A 6,000-nucleotide genomic window follows, 5' to 3' on the forward strand; every position below is an offset into this window, starting at 1 on the left:
TTACCATCATCATCGTCATTATTTGTAGTAGCCTCTGCCCCTCTGCCCTACTCTTTCCCCGTGCATAATAGTGAGGGTGGGGGAGGGAAGAAGATGCAAATGGGGAGGGGGGAGAGCAAAGGAGGACGAGGGTTAAGGGCAAAGTGGGGCGCGAGGCCTGCAGGGGGGTCCACCATCCTGTACAGATTACGCTTGTCTCTAACCCAGTGAGAGAGAGAGAGAGAGAGAGAGAGAATGGAACGAAGAAAATATAATAAAAGAGGAGGTCAACTTAGAACTGAACGAGAGAAGCAGAAGAAAGCAACGATAGGTAGATAATTAGATGGGGAGAGAGATTCATGATAGTCATCAGGAGCACTGGGAGGCGGTCTGGTCCTAATTTCAAGCCAGAAATTTTCTAAACAAATGGTAACGAGAAGGGAGAGGTGCATGGGGCAGTTGGAGATAAGGGGAGAAGGGTGGAGGAGCTGGAGAGTGGGGAGAAGAGTAGAGGGAGGGAGGTGGAGGAGGGAGTAGTAGGGAAGGAAGAGGATCAAGTAGGGAAAGTAGAGGGAAGAACTGGAATGGAGTTGGAGGAAAGGAAGATGGGGGTGGGTGGGAGGACTGGATGGAAGGAGTTGAAGAGCTTGAAAGGTATGAGGGAAGGGAGGGGCAGGAGGAGGGAAGGTGGGGATGAAGATGTGAGGGAACTGGGGAGAAAGATGGTAGGGAGGGAAGGGGAGCAAGAAGGTAAGGCAAGGAAAAGAGGAATGGAAAATGAAGTGAGAGGAAAGGGAAGACAAGAAAGTTGATATGTTGAGGGAAGGAGAAAGGGAAACGGATACTCGAGAAGAGGGAAAGGAGAGAGGTGGAGAGGGAAGGCAAGTGTGTGTATAAACAGAAGGACGGCAAGAATGTGCATTAATAGAGGTAGGGAGGAATGGAAGTTGGTGATAAAAAAGAGGAATTAAAAGAGATTTGGATAAAGAAGAATGAGAAAATGAAAGGCAAGTTCAAAGGAAGTTGAGAAAGGAAAGAAAAGGGAGGAGAGTTTGAGGAACAGGAAGGGCAGAAGAAAAACGATATGGAGAGGAAGTAGGACGGGAGAAAAACATAAAAGACAAAGAGAAAATAGAATAGGCAGAAAATGTAACCGTCGGATAGAATGAAAGAAGAGTAAGAAAGATAGTATAAGGAAGAAGGACATAGAAAAGATAGCATAAGGAAGTGGGACATAGAGGAAGAAGGGAAAGAACTAGATGGTAATTAAAAGAATGCGAGATATGAAAGAATAGAGAAGGTAATAAAGGGGGAGAAGTGAGAGAGGGACAGAACATAGCGAGGGTGCATAGTGTACGAGTAATGAGAAGGGGTAGCGAAATCAAAGAGAGAGAGAGAGAGAGAGCAGATGGCAGAACGTCACAGTGAACGGAAGTTTCTTGTTATGCTCGATACCCTCATCCACTTGTATACACACGTATAAATCTCTCTCACACACACACACACACACACACACACACACACACACACCACACACACACACACACACACGCACGCACGCACGCACGCACACGCGCACACACACACACACACACACACACACACACACACACACACACACACACATTCTATAAATATCAATTGCACTCGTTTGCATACGTACATGCTAAGACATGCACATATAAACCGCACATACAGAACATATACATAAATTCTCTTACAAGCAAAAGTTTACATGTACAGTCGTGGTCATAAATAATCACCTACCCGCCTGTACCCCGTGCATCAGGCTGCCTCCTTTATGCGCAGCAAGTCACAGTGGAGCAAGAGGGGCTGAGAGGGAGGGGCCAGAGAGAGAAGGGAAGGTGGGGGGGGGGACGAGTGATGGTGCGGGGGTGGAGTGAGGGAGGGGAGGGAGGGAAGGGAGAATGAATGCAAAGTGGTGGTCATATTTTTTGTCTATTTTTATTTTTCATTCAGGGCATGATATAAATGAGTTAATATTCGGCAGATAATGATGCACTACACCTTATTACCGGCGTCAGATAACAAGCTTTAGATAGGTGGTGATATCAACGGCTGGCTCGTGAGAGACATATACTGACGTGACAGATCAAATACTGTATTAGTGCGGAGCCAGATATTTCTGTTTATCAGTATATTTTGACTTCGGACGCAGAATGGAGTCTGGATGGCTTTGACTTCAGTAATGTTTAAGAAACGTCCTTTACACTTACATGTAATTAATTTTGAAACTAAGTATCATATGCAACCTGTGACATGGCTGTGTCCACAGTAAATATGATCATCCTCTCAGTAAACATTCCCTCTATACAGTCACTATCATGTCAGCTATTATATGGCGTCTGTATATGAAAAGACTGTTTAAACTAATTGTGCATAAAAGGTAGATATCTGATGTCTGTGCACATAGGTGGATATAATAACGATATCTCTCATAAAATGTTTGAAGGAAAATGAAACACAATCCTACCCAAACTCCCAAAATATATTATCTATGTCAATGTTTACCGACAAATGGTAAAGCCAAAGCAACCAGGAAGGGAAGGTGGGTGGGGGGACGAGTGATGGTGAAAGGGTGGAGTGAGGGAGGGGAGATAGGGTAGGTAGGGGAGGAAGAATGAAATGCGAAGTGGTGGTCACTAATTCGCCTGTTTTCTTTCATTCAGGGGATGATATAAAGAAGTTAATATTCGGTAGATAATGCTGCATTACATCTTGTATAGCGGCGTAAGATAATAATCTTTAGACATATGGTGATATCCAGGGCTGGCTTGTGAGAGAAATATACTGACGTGACGCATCAAACATCAGAGCAGAGCCATCGAGACTGTATGGGTCCAGATTGTCAACGCGTGGGAGCCAGAGAACGAGATGACAGGCCCGCCTCCTCCAGCACACCAAGGACGAGTGGGAGCTGTTCAGACGAAACCAGCAAACCATCAACAACATTGTTTCCTCGGTACCGCGAAGACTGCAAGAGGTTATTGAGGCAGGAGGCCGCTGGATTACTTACTAAGGCTTTCCTGGTTGCTTTGGCGTGAACAATGTCGGTAAACATTGACAAAGATATATTTTAGGAGTTTGTGTACGATTTGGTTTCATTTTCCTTCTAACATTTTATGAGAGATATCGTTATTATATCCACCCATGTGCACAGACATCAGATATCTACCTTTTATGCACAATTAGTTTTAACAGTCTTTTCATATACAGACGCCATATAATAGCTGACATGATAGTGACTGTATAGAGGGAATGTTTACTGAGAGGATGATCATATTTACTGTGGACACAGCCATGTCACAGGTTGCATATGATACTTAGTTTCAAAATTAATTATATGTAAGTGTAAAGGACGTTTCTTAAACATTACTGAAGTCAATGCCATCCAGACTCCATTCTGCGTCCGAAGTCAAAATATACTGATAAACAGAAATATCTGGCTCCGCACTAATACAGTATTTGATCTGTCACGTCAGTATATGTCTCTCACGAGCCAGCCGTTGATATCACCACCTATCTAAAGCTTGTTATCTGACGCCGGTAATAAGGCGTAGTGCATCATTATCTGCCGAATATTAACTCATTTATATCATGCCCTGAATGAAAAATAAAAATAGACCAAAAATATGACCACCACTTTGCATTCATTCTCCCTTCCCTACCTACCCTCCCTCCCCTCCCTCACTCTACCCCCGCACCATCACTCGTCCCCCCCTCCACCTTCCCTTCTCTCTCTGGCCCCTCCCTCTCAGCCCCTCTTGCTCCACTGTGACTTGCTGCGCATAAAGGAGGCAGCTTGAGGCACGGGGTATTGGAGGATAGGTGATTATTTATGACCACGACTGTACATATAGACCTATATATACAGAGACCTACATACAGTATATCCATTTGTTAAACAAAAATATATACATTTGTGCATTAATATACACATTATTCGAATATGTAGTATAAATATACATACACATTTATACATAACATAAAGACCCATTCATACACACCGATTTACACATGCATACATCCACCTACCCACATACAGACATTCATTCATACATATGTAAACATGCATACGGTACTTATTCAGATTGGGGCCTGATGTCATTTTGATTAGGGTGTGACCTCGAAGATTAGACCATAATCGTGATATGCTCATTTACCTTTAGAGAGGGGAGGCAGGGAAAATAGAAAGCTGAGGGAAGAAAGATGTAGCTTTTGCTGGGTTGAGAGAGAGAGAGAATGAAGGGAGGCAGGCAAGGGGGGAGGGATAAAACGTATAAAGGAAGAAAAAAAAAAAGTGAAAGCTAAAGGAAAGAATTAGGAAACAGGAGTATTTTATCATTACGTTTCATTCATAATGGGGTAAACTAACTGGCATCTTTTCAGTGAGATCAAGAAAGATTATTGTGTTACAGTTTTTTCTTTTTCCCTTGGCTCAGATTTTCGTCCTTTTGCAGACTAGTTCATCCAACTAAGTGCTAGAAGAAAGACACTAGCATGCCCCTATGTCCTTTCCTTAGCACCTCTTCGTGACTAGCACCATATTCCAGTGTTAATCTATTGATCTAACTCATTTCTCAAGATAGAGAAATGGCAGCTTTAGGCCAGAAAGGAATATTGCGACAACAGTTGATTAAGGAAACTGATAGAAAATTGATAACCGAAAACCCTAAAGATAATGATAGTAGAGAAGTGCTGATAAGAGGTTCTCGAGGTAATGATGGGTAGGTTGTATTTTTGTCATAGTGATCCCTTATTCAGAGCTGTAGGAGTGAATACGAGAGAGGGAGAGAGAATAAGAAGGAATAGTGAAAAGGGTAAGGAGGGAGAGACGGAGATGGGGGGGGGAAGGCAGAGAAGAATAGGGTGGAAGGGGAGACGGAGGTGGGGGGGGGGAAGAATGAGAATAATAGGGAAGTAATTTATTATGGTGCACTGGAGAGATTGTAGGTCTCATCCTTGTGAGGGGAAGAGAAGAGGACAGGGAAGGGAGGGAAGGAAGGAAAGGAAAGAGAAGAAGACAGGAAAGGAAGCAAAAGAAAGTGAAGAGGACAGGGAAGGAAGTGAAGGAAAGAGAAGAGAGAATGGAAGGGAGGGAACACAATAGGAATGGAGTGGAAGTGAAAAGTAAAGGGAAACGGAAGAGAGGAGAAGACAGATGACGGGAGAGGAAATGAGAGTGAGGAGGAGAGGAAAGGTAAACGGAAGAGAGAAGATGAAGTGAGGGGAAAGGAGAGTGAGTGGGAGAGTAAGGAGGGGGAGGCAAGGGAGAGGAGAGGAGGGGAAGAGAAAGGAAAGGAAGGAAGGCGAGAGGAAAGGGAGGTTGAGAAGAGTGAGGGAAGGAGAAGAGAGAAGGGGAAGGGAGAGAGATGAGAGAAGGAAGGAGAATGGATGAGGTGGGGAGAGGATAGAAGGGAGTAGGAGAGGAAAGGAAGAGCCAGAAGAGAAGAGGAGAGGGTGGGAGGCGAAGGGAGAGGAAATGAGTTGGAAGGTTTGGAGAAACAGAAGAAAGGTTAGGATGCAAGAAAATGAAGGTAAGAAATGAGAAGAGCAAAAGAAAAATTGGAAGGCCCGGAAAGAATGAAAAGAAAATGAGGGTAACGACAAGATGGAAAGAAAGGGAAGAGAGAGAGGGGAGGTGGATTTTGTTTGGCTAAAAGTAGGATGTTTGTGAAAGGTGGGGATGCTCACCATCCACTCACTCAGTGTAGTGCTGCCCTCGGGTGACTGCCCTTCCCTCTCTCCCTTCCTTTCTTCCTCTTCTGTCTTTACTTCCTTCATTCTTTTCTGTTCTTTCTGCCTACGGACGACTTTACACTCCCTGTTCTGTCTTTCTTTCCTTCATTCTTTCCTCCTCTTCTGTTGTGGGTGATTATACACTGAGTGACAAGCCAAATGGTTTCCTGTACACCAGGAAACCATTTACTACACTGGGTGGTAACCATATAACCAGATTATGGCGCCTGATGGTTTAGTGGGTAACTAAGGCGCTCCAGT

This window comes from Coenobita brevimanus, chromosome 67 (genome assembly GCF_032717465.1).
Source record: "Coenobita brevimanus isolate Jiangsu-jjx chromosome 67, ASM3271746v2, whole genome shotgun sequence".
NCBI classification, from domain to species: Eukaryota; Metazoa; Arthropoda; class Malacostraca; order Decapoda; family Coenobitidae; genus Coenobita; species Coenobita brevimanus.